At 46.6% G+C, this 18,940-nt stretch overlaps 1 protein-coding gene across 2 annotated transcripts in view; it reads left to right on the plus strand.

Moving 5' to 3' along the window:
• LOC117349026 (protein clarinet-like) overlaps nucleotides 1–18,940 on the plus strand; it is a 404,996-nt gene that overhangs the window by 905 nt on the left and 385,151 nt on the right. The window lies entirely within an intron of this gene.

Below are 18,940 nucleotides of genomic sequence, written 5' to 3' on the forward strand. Positions count from 1 at the left end.
CCCGCTTAGAACTGTAAGCATCCCCTAAATTGTAATTTCCTGGAAATGTCCAGCTATCTTATACTGTAATCCGCTTAGAACTGCAAGGTACAGGCGGAATATAAGTCACTAATGTAATGTAATGTAGCTGCCCTCTATGCCTGGAATAAATTACTCGAGTTTGTCCTTCAAGCCCCTTCCCTTGTTTAAAAGCAGACTGAAAACCCATCTTTTTGATATAGCTTTCAATCCTTAACCCTACTCCTCTGCCCTCCAACCCAGCCAGCTGATTAACCATTCTCCTTAATTGTATCCATGACATCCTGTTTAGATTGTATAAGCTCTTTCGATCAGGGACTGTTTTCTTACTCTTTGTGACTCTGCGGCACTGCGTGCATCTGCTAGTACTATAGAAATGATTAATAGTAGTAGTAGTATCTGATTTTTCCGTTTTGCTCTGACTGCACTTAGAGACGTTTAGAGCAGCTTCCACCTTGTTGACATCCCTATGTAGGGGCTGTCCGAGAACTTCCTGGAGGAAGGGTGCAGGACCCATCCTTGGAAATTCCTAAGGAGGGAGCCCCCGCCCTCTGTAGTCCAGTTGAGATTGGCTTTGTGTGGGCCCAGTAAAGACAATCATAAGCCTACGAAGTGTCTTCTAGAATCCCCATGTTCATAAGCTTGCTGTGCAAGCAAGACTGGTTGTAGACAGTCTTACATGCAAGGTAGCTCAGCCTCCTACGCACAAAAGAGTTCTGGGGGCTTCTGCTGATTATGGTAGCCTCCATTGAGAATCCTATGCAAACGCATTACAAGGAGATGATTAGTATTAAAATGAGCACTCTATGTAATGCATAGCAGGGACTCCCACCTTTCATACACAACAGCTGAGTCCAAAAAAAAAAGGAAACTCCGTCAATCACATCCCTTCACTTTACTGGGTCTATGAACAAGAACTGTACCTATCGCTCAACTCTTGTGTACAGGTGCCAGGCACAGTTCCCTTTTCACCATGGTACTCAACACAAATAGCATGCATATAATTTGCATGTTATTTGTGCTGAGCATCACCAGAAAATATAACTTTCTCCCAACCCAGCTCTGTGCATCTAACCGCTAATCTCTTGCGATTGTGCTCGAACTCATACACACATATATGCAGTAGAGTGGTAAGGAAGGAAGGCTCGCATGTTCTCTTCAACATATTTATAAATGACCTGGAAATTGGTACGACGAGCGAGGTGATTAAATTTGGAGACGATACGAAGCTATTCAGAATAGTAAAGACGCAGAAGGATTGCAAAGACCTGCAACAGGACATAAACACGCTCGAGAAATGGGCCACGATATGGCAAATGAGGTTTAACATGCATAAGTGTAAGGTGATGCATGTTGGTAACAAAAATCTTATACACGAATACAGGATGTCCAGGGCGGTATTTGGAGAGACCCCCCCCCCCCCCCCAGGAAAGAGATTTGGGAGTACTGGTTGACAAGTCGATGAAGCCATCTGTGCAATGTGTGGTGGCAGCGAAGAGGGCGAACAAAATGCTAGGAATGATTAAGAAAGGGATCATGAACAGATCGGAGAAGGCTATCATGGGTCTGTACCGGGCCATGGTACGCCTTCACCTGGAATACTGCGTCCAGCACTGGTCGCCATATATGAAGAAGGACACTCGAAAGGGTCCAGAGAAGAGCAAGTAAAATGGTTAAAGGGCTGGAGGAGTTGCCGTACAGCATGAGATTAGAGAAACTGGGCCTCTTCTCTCTCGAAAAGAGGAGACTGAGTGGGGACATGATCGAAACATTCAAGATACTGAAGGGAATAGACTTAGTAGATAAAGACAAGTTGTTCACCATCTCAAGGTAGGAAGAACAAGAAGGCACTCTCTAAAGTTAAAAGGGGGTAGATTCCGTACAAATGTAAGGAAGTTCTTCTTCACCCAGAGAGTGGTGGAAAACTGGAACGCTGTTCTGGAGGTTGTTATAGGGGAAAACACTCTCCAGGGATTCAAGACAAGGTTGGACAAGTTCCTGCTGAACTGGAACGTACGCAGGTAGGGTTGATCTCAGTTAGGGCTCTGGTCTTTGACCTGGGGGCTGCCACAGGAGCGGACTGCTGGGTGCGATGGATCACTGGTCTGAGCGAGCAGCGGCAATTCTTATGTTCTAAACTGAAAGTGTTGACCCAGAACATGGAACTGTAGAAATCTCCTGTGACCCAGAAATATGGGAACATGAAGATACACCTCTGAGATCCAAGGAGGCCAGGAACTTCCCCCGGTGCCACTGCCGCAATGACTTACCGTACAATTTCCACTTTGAAACGCAGTACCTTCAGTGCCGCATTGACGGTCTTGAGGTCCAGAATCGGTCTCCAATCGTTGGAGCCTTTCTTTGGAACAATGAAGTATATGGAGTCTCCTTCCTGCTGTGGCTCCCCTGCAGTTCAGCACCTCTCTCCCTTCCCTCCACCCCCAGCTGTGGATTCACCACCTATCTCCCTCAGCTCTGCAGCTCTCTAGCTTTCAGCTCCCCCATTCTGCAGGTCTGGCAGAACAGCAGCAGCACCCCCCCATGGCTAACATAAGAATGGCCATACTCGGACAGACTGAAGGTGTATCAAGATGCTAGACATGGGGGAGAATAGGAACACAGAAGGAAGATGCTGGACTGGGGGACATAGGGACACAGAGGAGTGATGCTGGACACAAGGGGAGGGGATACAGACATAGAGTGGTGATGATGGAAGTGGGAAAATACTGAAAAAGGAAGTATAGGGGACACAGTGAAGGAAGATGCTGAGCATGGGAAATGATAGTTACTCAGAGATGGAAGATGGATGGCGAGCATGGAGAAAGAAAACATGCCAATTGGGCAGGAGATCCTGGTAAATGAGTTAAGAGAAGACAGGGAAACAGAAAACAAAGCCTGGGACCAACATGATATGAACAATAAAATGACCAGACAAGAAAAGGTAGAAAAAATAATTGTATTTGCTATTTTGTGATCACAATATGAAAGATTTGAAATATGTATCCTTCCAAAGCTGGTGTTGGACATGGCTGGGGGCTAGGGTAGAAAATTTAGGAGGGGACCCCCAAGGCCATCACCAGGTCATGCTACCTTCAGCTTCCAGCTGGCTTAGGGCTCTCTCTGGTCAGTGGGAGGATGCCCTAGTTACATTCCCTAAATACCATTCCTGACATTTGTGATCTTTATATTTTGCACAATATAGGAGGAAAAGGATCCTTCTATTTCTTTGGTGTTGTACTATATACAAGGTGGCTTCTTGAGATTTTATTTATGTTTATCGTTTTGATCAGCTATTACATATCTGGCATTTGTGTTTTGTGTGTGCCGAGGTATGCTGTTAGCATGAACTTTCTATATGGTATTCTGTAGTAATTTGGCTTGTTCAGTTTTCCTGATAGCGGAAAGAATATTTGTGAGGGGGAAGGGAGAAAGGGGTTTTGTTGATCCTTGTTCTGGATTGTTTGTGATTTATAAAATAACAGTTGTTCAGAATATTGTTTCTTTATATACTTTAATGATTTAAATGTAAAATTATAACTGTTTGAGTGATCCAAGATGGACGCCACTACCTGCTAGCAGGGAGGACGTCTTCGATCGTGGTTCTATTTTCTTGCAAGCGGTGAGAAGTATTTCCCACTTATGCCGAAGAGGAGGGGGAAGAGCGTTGGTGGAGCCTCCCAACGCTCGAACTGCCATCGATTACAATAGACGACTTTCTCAGACGCCTCCAACAAGGGCAATTATCATCGGGGAATCGCCCGCTGGAGCTTAGGTAACTCTTTTAGTCCACATATAGAATATTTGGACAAAGAATTAAAAATTCAGAAAGAGGAAATTAAGCTTTTAAAACAAGACTTATCTTTGGTGACATTAGATGGTCAAAAAAGGGAAAAAGAGATAATAACAATTAAACAAAATCAAGACTTAATGGTGAAAGATAATATTATCCTGAGGAGGAAGCTTGAGGCACTTGAGAAGGAGTAATCATGTTAATAATTTGCAGCTGATAAATTTCCTAAAGTCCCCTCGATTACTCCTCGTGACATGATCAGACGTTATTTTATGGAGGTATTAGGAATACCAGAAAATCCATTACCTCTCCTAACATCGTGACCATCAGGAAGGTCCCTTAGATGTTACCGCAATCTTGGAGGAATCTGACACTGAAACAGCTGTTTCAGCTACTTTATTGATGACTGTTGCTGTATCTCCAGACAAAGATTGGATCCTCAAATTGTTCTTCAAAAATAGATTAAAGGACTTCTTGGGGTTCAAAATACAGATTCTCCCTGACGTTTCGAGAGAAACGCAGAAGAGAAGATGAGAGTTTCTAATTTTGAAACCAGGGTTAACCCAATTAGGGGGTGTTTTCTTTTTACGTTACCCCAGCAAGTGTATTATTAGATGGGATCCGGAAGGTTCGCCCCCCACATTTCGCCCCCAGCAATTCGCCCCTCACATTTCGCCCCCCACATTTCGCCCCCAGGTATGTTTCGCCCCCGGAAGTTTCGCCCCCCGGATGTTTCGCCCCCACACATTTCGCCCCCGCACATTTCGCCCCTGAGCGTTGGATTATGACCCCCATCTTCAAGGTTTGTCTCAAGCGCCTCTTATTTACCTCTCTTCCGTTGACTCCGAGAGGGCCGCAGTGCGACCGTGTGGAAGGAGGGTGGGGGGAGCGAATGGTAAGCCAGCTTTCAACTTAAAACAAAAACATAAAAAATCCAACTGCAGATCGCTGCTCTCACCCGACTCCCACTGCATGGTACCGGCTCCTCTCTCGAACTGCGCCGGCTTTCAACTTAAAAATCCTGCCCCGTGTGGAAGGAGGGTGGGGGGAGCGAATGGTACGCCGGTTTTCAACTTAAAACAAAAACATAAAAAATCCAACTGCAGATCGCTGCTCTCACCCGACTCCCACTGCATGGTACCGGCTCCTCTCTCGAACTGCGCCGGCTTTCAACTTAAAAATCCTGCCTCAATCTTGACAATGATACAGGAAGTGCTACCACTTTTATTAGGCCTCTTCCACTCTCCTCAAGCATTATTTTCACTGTGCTCAAGTTCTTCCAGTGGGTCCATGTTGCCATAGATTCTCAGTGGGGTCATTTCAGGCAGCCATGCAAACGTTGGAGCGCAACAGCAATTTCTTTTGTGGGACTCTTTTGTGGGTAAACTTTTCTCTTCATGCTATTAGCATTGGCACCCACACATTTTGCCCCCGGATTAAAATGATGAAAAAATAAAATAAAAAAGTTAAAATGATTAAGTAGGTATTTTTTACCTGATTTTTGTCTGAGATTTGAGAGGACCAAAATACATAATTTACTTTTTTTGCTTTATTTTATCATGTTAAAATGGTGATTTGTTTCAAAAATCGAAAATTTGGTGGAGATGTCTCCTTTATCCCCAGAGCGAAGTCATTGATTTCTGTGATGTTTATCATTTAATTTTTTATTTTTTACTGTGCAAAACAAAAACCAAACACAACACAGTCAAATAACAAGTAAAATGAAATACAGTGATAAAGTGAACAAAAACTAACCTGTCAAATGAAATAACAGTCCAAACACAACACAGTCAAATAACAAGTAAAATGAATTGATAAAGTGAACAAAAACTAACCTGTCAAATGAAATAACAGTCCAAACACAACACAGTCAAATAACAAGTAAAATGAAATACAGTGATAAAGTGAACCTAAAAGTCAGAAGCACGAACGTCAATCAAAATTCAAAATTGTATGCTATTCCTCTGAGATAGTCGATCAAATTTCGATTGCCCAAGTCCTCCACAATACGCCGAATCCTTGCAGAAATCGCCGCGTATTTCTTGTTTCGCGCATTGACAGGATTGCCGGCTATAATCTGCGTGATTTCAAAATTGTGAAGGCCTTGCTGTCTTTTCAAGCAGTTGATGAAGCGGTATATATTGGGGAAAAGTGAGCCGCAGGTTTCTTGAAAGCTGCGATGCCAGCCCTCGACGTCATTGTTCGTCCGATGTTGGCCTTTCAACGTTCGTTGATGAACATTCCAAAACAGAACTGGAAACAATGGATTCTGGCGTCCTCTTCGGTTCATTCGACCAATGTAGGTGTCCTCGAAATAGTTGGCAATGGGTACTGCTTCTTCTGGAAATTTGGGATCGTCCAGCAGCTCTTCAAATGATTGCACAACAATGGCCGGAGGCAGAAAAGCAAGAGCTGGTATCATGCGGATCCACTGGGCAAATTCGTGGTCATTTTGGTAGCGCACTTTCAATCCTTCATTCTGAACTCTTCGCCATATTGACTGCGACAAGTGGAAGAAGCAGCCTGTTTTCTCGATGTTAGGAAACTTGATTTCAAACGCTTGAATTGCAGCTTGTTCAAAATCGGTCATCAACTGCTGCGGTTGGAGACCTGGCTGCATATTCTTAAGCTGCTGCAGCATCTGTCGATAGGTTGTTCGGGTCTTGTTCGGCAACAGCGCGTACAATGCTGGAATGATGACACCACCGTGAACTGCATGAATCGTATAAAGCTGCTCGAACAAAGCTGGTGCAGTAGAAAACGTGCCATCAGCGAACCATTCACTGCTCTGTGCCAACGAGTGGAGATTATCCCTCGTTCCAAATATCAATATTCGGCTGGTTCCAGTCCCTGAATAAAAATAAAAATAATTTAGGCATAAATTTAGGCGGTGGATGGAGGAAACCCCTCAGTTGGGACGGGACATATTGTCCTGTCCATACATGGGCTTTTCAAAGTCCAAAAAAGGGTCAGAAATAGTCAGGGGTGCAGAAAAAACACCATTTTTCGACGAGCTCTATTCGCTGGCATCAAAAAATTCCGAAAGACAAAAAAAATATTTTTTCTTCATTTTTTTGAGCTATTACGTTAATGGAATGTTTGACAAATTCTACTAAAATTCTACCAAAAATTGTACGAAGTAATTTAGTAAAATTAAATGTGGAAGATTATATAGTAACAATAATTCAAGAAAACGCTTAAAACGGCTTAGAAGACTCAGACATACTTGTTTGACCAATTCTAATAAATTAAGAAATTTTTGGCCATTTTATGTGCCACAAAGTGATATAAAATGCGAGCAAATAACGCCTACATGTACGAGTACATAATGCTAATAGCTTGAAGAGAAAAGTTTACCCGAGTCCCACAAAAGAAATTGCTGTTGGACGCCATTGATAATGATCTCCTGAAATTCTGGTGGGATGACGAGTTGATCAATGGTTTGAGGCAGCCGCGGCATACCCTCGACTTGTCTTGACGATCGAATTGATCTCTTTAGCGAATCTTTTCTAGGCAGAAGCGCTCCAACGTTTGCATGGCTGCCTGAAATGACCTCACTGAGAATCTGCTGTGGCGTCTCCTGTGTCGACCTTGCCCTGGCAGTAACTTCATTGATTAATCGAACTACTTCAGGCCTTGCTGCCTGTGCTGCATGATTATGTATATTTATGATTTTCACAACTTCGCCATCAATTCCTTCAGTCCAAACGCGTCCTTTACACGTTGACCGCTTTTCGCATACCCAAATAGCATGGCTGTCATCTGCTGTTCGTTTAGAGAATACATAAATATGATTTTCGTAAACTAGCTTCTTGCCACGCTTTGAAAGAACTGAATCCATAAATAAACAAATCACTACACAGATCAGTTAATCAAGCGCCAATTCGGAAATCGAAAGGACTAAATGACCAAGAGGCAAGAACACGTTATATTTATAGAAGCGCTGGCGGTTAAGCTCTGTAGAATTTTGCAAAGTCATTGGCGCCAGATTGGCCGAATTTAGCACTGGCGACTATACATACATTTCGCCCCCGCACATTTCGCCCCTGAGCGTTTTTCCCCTAGTATGTATGTATGTATGTAGTGTGACCCAAAATTATTTTAAATACTACTGCAAATAAAGCCGACTTTGTCGCATTTCCCAGCCAGGTTATAAAACACCATTTACTTTGAATTTGTAGCCTGCCGTCGTGTCGGCAAAGAAATCGCCTGCGAGAGGAATAGTCTGACACTTATCAGCGCGCTCCAGCGGGACCCAGGAGTGATTTCAGCGCTTCTCTGCTTTCCCCCGACGCTCCAGCGGGACCCAGGAGTGATGTCAGCGCTTCTCTGCTTTCCCCCGGCGCTCCAGCGGGACCCAGGAGTGATGTCAGCGCTTCTCTGTTTTCCCCCGGCTTAGACAACTGATCTCCTGACAAATGGAGTACTAGGGGAAAAACGCTCAGGGGCGAAATGTGCGGGGGCGAAATGTGTGGGGGCGAAACATCCGGGGGGCGAAATGTGTGGGGGCGAAACTTCCGGGGGCGAAACATACCTGGGGGCGAAATGTGGGGGGCGAAATGTGAGGGGCGAATTGCTGGGGGCGAAATGTGGGGGGCGAAACTTCCGTGAACCGAGTAATTCCACCAAACCCCCCGACCCGAGGCCACCGGTGCTGCTCCATACCCCCCCTGCGAGCCTGCATCCTCCCCAGCAATCCGGCATCCCCCCCACACCCGCTCGAGTCGTCTCCCCCCCCCCCCCCCCGCGATCTTACATGCTCCCCCGAGCACCAAAACGATATCCCTTACCCCGATTGGGCACCAGCACCAACGGCACAGGACATGCCGGTGCCGGTGCCCGAAGATCCTCCCTCTTCTGTGCTGGGCTGGGTGGTGCATCGGCGATCCTTCCTTTTGCTTGTGCTGGGCTGGACTGAGCCTTGAGCATTTGCGCATGCTCAAGGCCTTCTGGTCTCGCTCTCTCTGAGATTCTGAATCTGAGAATCTCAGAGAGAGCGAGACCAGAAGGCCTTGAGCATGCACAAATGCTCAAGGCCCAGTCCAGCCCAGCACAAGCAAGTGGAAGGATCGCCGATGCACTGCCCAACCCAGCACAGAAGAGGGAGGGTCTTTCGGCACCGGCATGTCCTGTGCGTTGGTGCTGGTGCCGATGCCCAATTGAGGTAAGGGATATCGTTTTGGTGCTCAGGGGAGCATGTAAGATCGCGGGGGGGGGGACGACTCGAGCAGGGGGGATGCCGGATCGCGGAGGTGGCACTCGTAAATCGAGTTAAACTCGCTTTCCGAGGCGCCGATTTGGTGAATGTTTTGCTCGTCTTGCAAAACACTCGCAAACCGGTACACTCGTAAACTGAGGTTTGACTGTATTGTCCATTTACCCCCCCCCCCCTGTTTCCTATCCATCAACCAGTTTTTTATCCACAATTCCATGGATCGCAGTTTTTTGTAGTACTCATTCATACGGGACCTTGTTGAACGCCTTCTGAAAATCCAGATATACAATGTCGACCGGATTGCCCTTGTCTATCTGCCTGTTTATTTCCTCAAAGAAGTGCAACAAGTTCGTCAAGCAAGATCTCCCCTTGCTGAAGCCATGCTAGCTGGTCCTCATCAGATTGTGTCCGTCAAGGTGATCAATGATGCAGTCCTTTATCAGCACCTCTACCATCTTTCCCGGTACCGAGGTCAGATTCACCATTCTGTAGTTTCCCGGATCTCCTCTCGAACCTTTCTTGAAGATCGGCGTAACATTCGCCACTTTCCAGTCTTCCAGAATCCTTCCCGATTTGATCGACAGATTGGCTATCAGTTGAAGCAGTTCAGCTATAGTCCTTTTCAGTTCCTTGATTACCCTCGGATGGATGCCATCCGGTCCCGGGGATTTATCATTTTTAAGACTATCAATCTGCCTGCATACCTCTTCTAGACTGACCATCAACCCTATCAGTTTCCAGTCTTTGTTTCCTGCGTATAGTCTGTCAGCTTCCAATATATTGTGTATATCCTCTTCGGTAAATACAGATGCAAAAAATGTGTTCAGTTTGTCAGCGATGGCTTTGTCCTCCTTTAGCACTCCCTTTATTCCATGGTCATCCAAGGGCCCCACCGCTTCCTTCGCGGGTCGTTTCCCCTTAATATATCGAAAGAACGGCTTGAAGTTTTTTACCTCTTCCTAATTTTTCCTCATAGTTCCTTTTAGCCCCTCTTACCACCTTATGGCACCTTCTTTGATGCTGTTTGTGCTTTTTCCAGTTTTCATCCGTTTTTGACCTTTTCCATTCCTTAAACAAAGTTCTTGTCTCTGATCGCTTCCTTCACCGCTACAGTGAGCCATGCCGGTTCTTTGTTCTTTTTCCTCTTGGATCCCTTGTTGATACTTGGTATTTATAGATTTTGTACCTCGGGGACCGTGTCCTTAAAAAGGGGCCATGCTTGCTCTAGTGTTTTTACATTGCTTATCCTCTTTTTAATCTTATTCCCCACCATGAGTCTCATCCCTTCGTAATCCCCTTTTCGGAAGAACAGTGCAGTGGCCGTCATTCTGGATCGATATTTTGCCTCTGTGTCCAGGTCAAAGCGGATCATATTGTGATCACTGGTTTCCCAGTGTCCCCTCTACTTCTACATCTTGCGCCGGTCCTTGTAATTCATTTAGAATTAAGCCCAGAATTGCATTTCCTCTTGTATTTTCCTTGACAAGTTGTTCCAGAAAGCAATCGCCCACAGCATCCATGAACTTGGTCACCCTTCCACATCCGGAGGTGCCTAAGTTCCATTCTATCCCCGGATAATTGAAGTCACCCATGATAACTGCGTTGTCTCCCTTGCAGTTGCGTTTAATCTCGTCCGTCATCTCTCCATCAATTTCTTCGGACTGCCCTGGGGATCAGTAGTAGATGCCAATCTTCGTTTCCGTTCCATTTGTTCCCGGAATTTTTACCCATAGAGACTCTAACTTATTCTTCATTTCCGGTGTGTTCTCTCCAGTAGACTCAATTCCCCCATCTTTTTGACCCATTCTGTCTCCGGTATAGCTTGTATTTTGGCAGAACAGTGTCCCAGACATTTTCCTCATTACACCATGTTTCTGTGATGCCGATGATGTCAAAGTTATCTTTTTGCGCCATAGCTTCTAGTTCACCTATCTTATTCCTTAGGCTCCTTGAATTTGTGTATATACACTTGAGTTTGCAGCCTGTTACTTTCTTGCATTTCCTTCCCTCTTGTGTCCCTTTCGATTTGTCAGGATTTCTGTCTTGCCTATGATCCGGTCCGGTGAGTCATCCCCGCTATCTTCCTGCACGGTATCCTCTGGGTATACCGGTTCCCGAACCATCGACTCTGTGTCGACTGTCGGCTTTCCCCTTCTTCCTAGTTTAAAAACTTCTCAATTTCTCTCGTGATGTTGCTTGCAAGTAGCCTCATTCCGTCTCCGCTGGAGTGTAGTCCATCCTTCCTGAATAGCTTGCTCTTTCCCCAGAATGTTGTCCAGTTGCGCACAAAGTAGTATCCTTCCTCCTCACACCAGTGCCTCATCTACGCGTTGACTGCTTGCAGCTCCGTTTGCCTCTTCTCATTGGCCCTGGGTACTATCAGGATCTCTGAGAACGCTACCCTCTGCGTTCTGGTCTTCAGCTTCCTTCCTAGCATCCGGAACTGGTCCTTGAGTCCTTCTCTGCTATAGTTTTTATTGCTTACGTTGTTTGTCCCCACATGGATCACCACCGCCGTATCTTCCTCTTAAACGCTGTCGACGAACCTGTTAATGCAGCTCATTATGTCTTCTATCATGGCTCCCGGTAGGCAGGTCACCAACCGATCCTTTCTTCCTCCCCCTATGTGGCTGCCAACTTGTCTGATGATGGAGTCCCCCACGACGATCACTGTCTTCTCTTGTCTCTCCAGTCGCAGGTCCATGTCCCTGGTGTATGTCCATCTCTCCAGCCACAGGTCCGTGTCCTCTGTGCACTTCCGTCTTCCCTCTACCTGGTGTTGGCTTGCACTGGACTCGTCTTCCTCTGGGTTCCCTCCGCTGTTTCCAGGAGTCGCTGTTTTGTCAACCATTTCTTCCATGTGGTTGTCCTCCAGGTGGTCTTCACTCATTGTGGGAGTATCTTGGAAGTTCCACTGTTGCTTGTGATTTTCCACAGCCTCCCTGTATGCCTCCTCGATGAACTTCTCTAACTCCCAGACTTCTTCCTCAATGGTTTCCTCTGTTTTAAGTTTTCTGCCTCTATGTCCTCCTCCTCCACTGCTCGAAATGCTTCTAGTTCCAGTATTCTGCCTTCCAGGAGTTTAACTTGTTTCTTCAGGCCCTCCAGTTCCTCACATCGAGTGCATACATAAGACCGACTCCCAGAGGGGAAGTAGTCATACATATGGCAACGGTGCTTCCATTGCTGTCCGCTTGTCGGTCTGCTCTCTGAAGTGGTTTCTCCCTGACTGGTTGTTTCTTGAGTATCCTTTGTGTTTGCTGCGGTTGCCCTCTGCTCTGTTTGCTTGTGTGTCCTCTGTGTCTGCTGCGGTTGCCCTCTGCTCTTTTTGCCGTTACCAAAATAATGGTGGTGGTATCCTGGTCCATCCCTATCTAGACGACTGGCTGATCAGAGCTCCCTCCTTGGCGGAGGGGACCCAGGCGGTGCAACAAGTGGTGAAATTACTGCAATGCCTGGGATGGGTGATCAATCGCCTGGAGCTGAGGGTGTTTCACCTCGCCATACTACATTTCCAGAAGTGTCTCCATCATCAAGCTGTCCGAGTTTTCTCAGACAATTCCATGACGATGGCGTATATCAACCTGCAGGGAGGCACCCCAATATCATCCCAAGTAATCTTCAAAACTTCATGTATCCTACACCAGATTTTGCACGTAAACTCAGCTGCCCCTCTCATCCAACTATTCTCTACTGCTTGGTCGACATCAAAAAGAATCCTTAACAGAATTCAACTAAGCTTGCCATACACAAATACCTCCACTACAAGCAAATTTTCCACTCTATGCTAACTTATGTGGGTGTAAAAATCCTGGAATGACCTCCCAGAAGCAATCAGGAAGGAGACAACTACACCGTATTCAGGAAAAACCTGAAGACCCACCTCTTTAACAATTAACTGTTTCAGCTTCTGTATAGCACCCCCTCCTTCTAGGCTACTCTCCTTGCTTCTCTGTGTCCCCCACCCCTACTCCTTTTCCATCTTCCTCTCTGATCTGTCGCCTTGAGCTTGCATAGGTTTGTGCGACTCACAAATGGAAGATTAGATTAGGAGTCCTCCTCTGAGCATGGAAGCTCAGCTACTCTTTTCCTGGGCAGAAAAGCACCTAGTAGCTCTGTCTGTGGCACACGTGGCGGGCTTAGAAAATTTTCAAGGGGATTTTCTCAGTCGACAGATCCCGGAGAGTGGTGTCTCTCCCGGAGAACATTTGAGAGCATAGTGCGCCAGTGGGGTCGCCCAACATTCGATCTCATGGTGACCGCCTAGAACAAGAAAGCGGACAAGTTTTACAGGCATCGGTGAGAGGTCGGCAGCGAAGGCCTGGACACTCTGGTGCAGTCCTGTCCTCGGGGCAGTCTCCTCTACATGATAGGATGCGTTGTACATCACATTGCAGAAAACGGGGATCCAGTGATCTTGGTGGCCCCAGACTGCCAAGGAGACCATGGTACGCCGATGTGGTTTGACTCCAGCACAGTCAGTGTCTTCAGCTTTCCTGCCACCCTCGTCTTCTTAATCAGAGTCCAATTGCAGTGTAGGATCCGGACCGCTTTGGTCTTACAGCATGGCTCTTAAGCACGCGGCCTTGACAGCCAAAGACTACTCGACCACAGTCATTGCTATGTTGCTGCATAACAAGAGGAAGTCCACGGTCACGGCCTATGCCAAAACCTGGAAGTGTTGCCAGGCTTGGTGTTCATGTTCTCACGTGGATCTCTTGGTGACACAGGTTCTGGATTTTCTGCAGGATGGCCTGAAAAAGGGCATTGCTTTTGTTTCCCTCGGTGCAGATCGCAGGTCTTTCTTGTTTGGGTCCTATATCTCTCAGAGGCTCCCTAGCATCTCATCCGGACATTGTCAGTTTCTTTAGGGGAGCAGTTCGGCTGAAGCCTCCCTTGTGTTTACCTTGCCCGACGTGGAATCTGGTTCTGCACTCCCTTGCTTGTCCGCCCTTAAAGCCCTTTGAACAGGCCTCATTGAAGGATCTTACCATCAAGACTCTTTTCCTGGTGGCGGTCACGTCTTCCTGTAGGGTCTTGGAGCTTTAGGCCCTCTCGTGCCAGGATCCTTTCCTGAGGATATCAGATTCCGCAGTGCTATTGCGGACGATGCCTTCCTTCCTTCCGAAGGCGGTTTCTGTTTTCCGTGTGAATCAGGAAGTTCGTCTTCTGACATTCGTATCCTGGGACCGGATCTTGCGGTCACTGGACATTCGCTGCCTGCTTCTCCGTTATTTTAGGTCACCAACGAGTTTCGCCTCTTGGACCATCTGTTTGTTCTCTCAGGTCCTGCCCGTAATGGTAGGCCTGCCTCTAAGGCTACCATCTCCATATGGATTTGTGCAGCCATTTCTGCTGCCTATGTGGCATTAGGGGAAAATCCCCCTCTTGGGGTCCACGCTCATTCTATTAGAGGTGTTTCTTCTTCTTGGGTAGAATCTACAGCAGTTTTGCCGGAAGAGATTTGCGGGGCGGCCACTTGGTCTTCCCTGCACGCCTTTACCAAGTTTTATTGGATAGATGTGGCGGCCAAGCAGTATGCTGCTTTTGGGGCATCGGTGTTGGCAGCTGGCTCATCACCCCCCCCCCTGATGTTTAGGGATTGCTCTGTTACATCCCACTTATTCCCAACATAAAGGGGGATTGTACAAGAACGAAAGATTAGGTTCTTACCTCTACTAATCTTCTTTCTTGTAAATCCACCCTTTATGCTGGGAGCCCGCCCTATTTCTGACCGATTCTCAGGTTGCCTGGCCGATTACTGGTAAGCTGTCTTAGACCAGCCTTTCTGAGAATGCCATCTATTTAACTATGGAGTCAGGTTAGCGGGGTTGCTGGGTTTTCGCCCTTTCTGGCTGTGTCTCCCTATAACCCTGTTTTATAGTTCAGGTTTTAATGTTTCATAATCTGTTTTCCAATTTGCATTGTTGCTGTTTTGAATATGTTAATGAAAAGAACTGATTGGTGGGAAGTTCCCTATTCCCCCTCTCTTTTGTTTCTTGTTTCTCTTGTAGAAATACCTGGCTACTTGAAAACTAACTGGTGTCCAAGGAGCATGTCCAGATGAGCCCAGTAGGAGGGGCTGAATTTCAGTTTATTGAAGTTCCTACAGCCCCTGGCAACAGGGGTATACTACTTCCCATGTGTTCCCAGCATAAAGGGTGGATTTACAAGAAAGAAGATTAACAGAGGTAAGAACCTAATCTTTCGTTATCCAATGCTGCTCATCCATGTTAGCACTAATAATATTGCTAGCTACCCCTCCAAACATATCAAAAGTGACTTCCTGGCTCTAGCATAAAAAGTGAAGCAGTTAGGTGCAAAGATAGTGTTCTCGTTGATCCTCCCTGTTAAGGGTAAAGGGTAAAGGCTAAGGCAGAGAAACTCTCATCCTGGAGATGAATATGTGGTTGTATGCATGGTGTGACTAAGAGCGTTTTGGCTTTCTGGACCATGAAACATAGAAACATAGAATATGACGGCAGAAAAGGGCTGTAGCCCATCAAGTCTGCCCACGCTAATGACCCACCCCCAGACTTCACCCGGCTAGAGATCCACATACATATCCCATTTCTTTTTGAAATCGAGCACGCTGCTGGCGTTAATCACCTGCAATGGAAGTTCATTCCAATGATCGACTACCCTTTCGGTGAAGAAATACTTCCTGGTGTCGCCATGAAATTGCCCACCTTTGATTTTCAGCGGATGACCTCTTGTGGTTGAAGGTCCTTTAAGAAAGAAGATATCATCTTCCACCTCGATGCGGCACGTGATATATTTAAAAGTATCAATCATGTCCCCCCTCTCTCTACATTCCTCAAGCGAGTATAGTTGCAATTTATTCAGTCTTTCCTCATATGGGAGGTTCTTGAGTCCCGAGACCATCCTGGTGGTAATTCGCTGAACCGACTCGATTCTCCGCACATCTTTTTGATAATGTGGTCTCCAGAATTGAACACAATACTCAAGATGAGATCTCACCATGGATCTGTACAGGGGCATTATGACTTCGGGCCTCCAGCTGACGAAACCTCTACGGATGCATCCCACCATTTGTCTAGCCTTGGATGCAGCTTTCTCCACCTGCTTGGCAGTTTTCATGTCTGCACTAATGATTACTCCCAAATCACATAAGAACATAAGAAGTTGCCTCCACTGGGTCAGACCAGAGGTCCATCCTGCCCAGCGGTCCGCTCCCGCGGCGGCCCATCAGTCCGCAACCTGTGAAGAGGTTACTGACCACTTCTATAACCTACCTCAAGTTCTATCTGTACCCCTCTATCCCCTTATCCTCAGGAAACCTATCCAAACCTTCCTTGAACCCCTGTACAGAGTTCTGGCTTATCACCTCCGCCGGAAGCTTGTTCCATGTGTCCACCACCCTCTGGGTAAAAAAGAACTTCCTAGCATTTGTTTTAAACCTGTCCCCTTTCAATTTCTCTGAGTGACCCCTAGTGCTTGTGGCTCCCCACAGTCTGAAGAATCTGTCCCTGTCAACCTTCTCTATGCCCTTTAGGATTTTGAAGGTTTCTATCATGTCCCCTCTAAGTCTCCTCTTCTCCAGAGAATATGCCCCAGCGTTTTTAACCTGTCAGCGTAAGAGAAATTTTCCATACCTTTTATCAATTTAGTCGCCATCCTCTGCACTCCCTCGAGCACCGCCATGTCCTTTTTGAGGTACGGCGACCAGTATTGAACACAGTACTCCAGGTGCGGGCGCACCATTGCGCGATACAGCGGCATGATGACTTCCTTCGTCCTGGTTGTGATACCCTTTTTGATGATGCCCAGCATTCTGTTTGCTTTCTTTGAGGCTGTCGCACATTGCGCCGATGGTTTCAGTGATGTGTCAACCATCACCCCCCAGATCCCTTTCAAGGCTACTCACCCCTAGCCGTGTTCCCCCCATTTTGTAGCTGAAACATCGGGTTCTTTTTCCCTACATGCATGACTTTGCATTTCTCTACGTTAAAACTCATTTGCCACTTATTTGCCCAGTCTTCCAGTCTCGTTAGGTCCTTGCAGGTTTTCACAGTCTTCCGTGTTCCTAACCCTGCTGCAGAGTTTGGTGTCATCAGTCAAATTTGATAACCTCACATTTTGTCCCGTCTCCAGATCATCATAATATATTGAACAATAGAGGTCCTAGCACCGACCCCTGGTGGAACTCCGCTCGTGACCCAGTGCAGTCTGATTATTTGCCCTTTACTCCAACCCCCTGTTTCCTGCCTGCCACCAGTGTTTGATCCATCGATAGTATCCCTTGCACCCGTGGTTCCACAGCTTTTTTAGTAGCCGTTCGTGAGGTACCTGGTCGAAGGCTTTTTGGAAGTCAAGGTAAATGATGGTCTATGGATTCCCCCTTATCCATCTGGCTAGTTTATTCCCTCGAAGAAGTACAGCAAGTTTGTGAGGCACGACCTTCCCTTGCAGAAGCCATGTTGGCTCGCCTTCAGTTGTCCATTTTTTTCTATGTGTTCGCAGATTGTGTCCTTTACCATTGCTTCCATCATCTTTCCCGGAACCGAGGTCAAGCTCACAGGCCTGTAGTTTCCCGGGTCACCCCTTGATCCCTTCTTAAAGATGGGCGTGACATTTGCTATTTTCCAGTCCTCTGGGATCTCCCCAGTTTTTAGGGAGAGGTTACATATTTGGCGAAGTGTCTCTGCTATTTCGTTTCTCAGTTCTTTTAGTACCCTTGGGTGGATGCCGTCCGGGCCTGGTGATTTGTCGCTCTTCAGTCTATCTATCTGTCTGAGGACATCCTCTTTGCTTACCTCTAGTTGTACCAGCTTTTCGTCGTGTTCCCCGTTTATAATCACCTCGGGTTCTGGGATATTGGATGTGTCCTTTCTGGTGAAGACTGACGAGAAGAATTTGTTTAACCTGTCAGCTATCTCTTTTTCCTCCTTTATCGCTCCTTTCCTGTCTCCGTCGTCCAGTTGTCCCACTTCCTCTCTGGCTGGTTGTTTCCCTTTCACATACCTGAAGAAGGGTTTGAAGTTTCTTGCTTCTCCTGCCAGTCTTTCCTCATATTCTCTCTTTGCTTTCCTGACCTCTCGATGGCATTCTTTCTGGTGCCTTTTGTGCTCTTCCTGGTTCTCCTTTGTTGGTTCCTTTTTCCATTTCTTGAAGGATGATTTCTTATCGCTTATCGCCTTATTAACCGCAGTAGTTATCCATGCTGGGTTTCTAGTTCGATTTTTTTTGCACCCTTTCCTGAACCTTGGGACGCACAGGTCTTGTGCCTCGAGCACTGTGCCTTTAAGCAGTGTCCAGGCTTCCTTTACGGTCTTCATCTTCCCTGAGCTGTTGCTGAGCTTTTTTCCTACCATTTTCCTCATGTCTTTGTAGTTTCCTTTTCTGAAGTTGAGTGCTGTCGTTGTGGTTCTTTTCACCTTTGATGTTCCCATGTTTAATTTGTACTGGATCATGTTGTGATCGCTGTTCCCTAATGGTGCTAGTACCACCACTTCCTTTGCGGGTCCTTCTAGCCCGTTGAGGATTAGGTCTAGAGTGGCATCCCCTCGCGTTGGTTCTGTGACCAGCTGCTCCATGTAACAGTCTCTTATCACCTCTATGAATTTAGTTTCTCTCGTGCAATTTGAGTGCCCAATGTCCCAATCTATTCCCGGATAGTTGAAATCCCCCATAACCACCACCCTTCCACTTTTGCACACCTGCCTCAGTTCGGCCTCCAGGTCCAGGTCGTTTGCTTCTGGCTGTCCTGGTGGGCGATAGTAAAGTCCCAATTTGATGTCAGCTCCTTCCCCTCCTGTTAGCTTAACCCATAGTGACTCCAGACTGTCTGCCCTTATTGTTGTTTCTGATCTGGATGAAGGAATGTAGTCCTTTATATACAGTGCTATTCCTCCCCCCTTCTTGTGCGCCCTGTCCCTCCTGTAGAGTTTGTACCC

The sequence above is a fragment of the Geotrypetes seraphini genome, chromosome 1 (assembly GCF_902459505.1).
Source record: "Geotrypetes seraphini chromosome 1, aGeoSer1.1, whole genome shotgun sequence".
Lineage (NCBI taxonomy): Eukaryota > Metazoa > Chordata > Amphibia > Gymnophiona > Dermophiidae > Geotrypetes > Geotrypetes seraphini.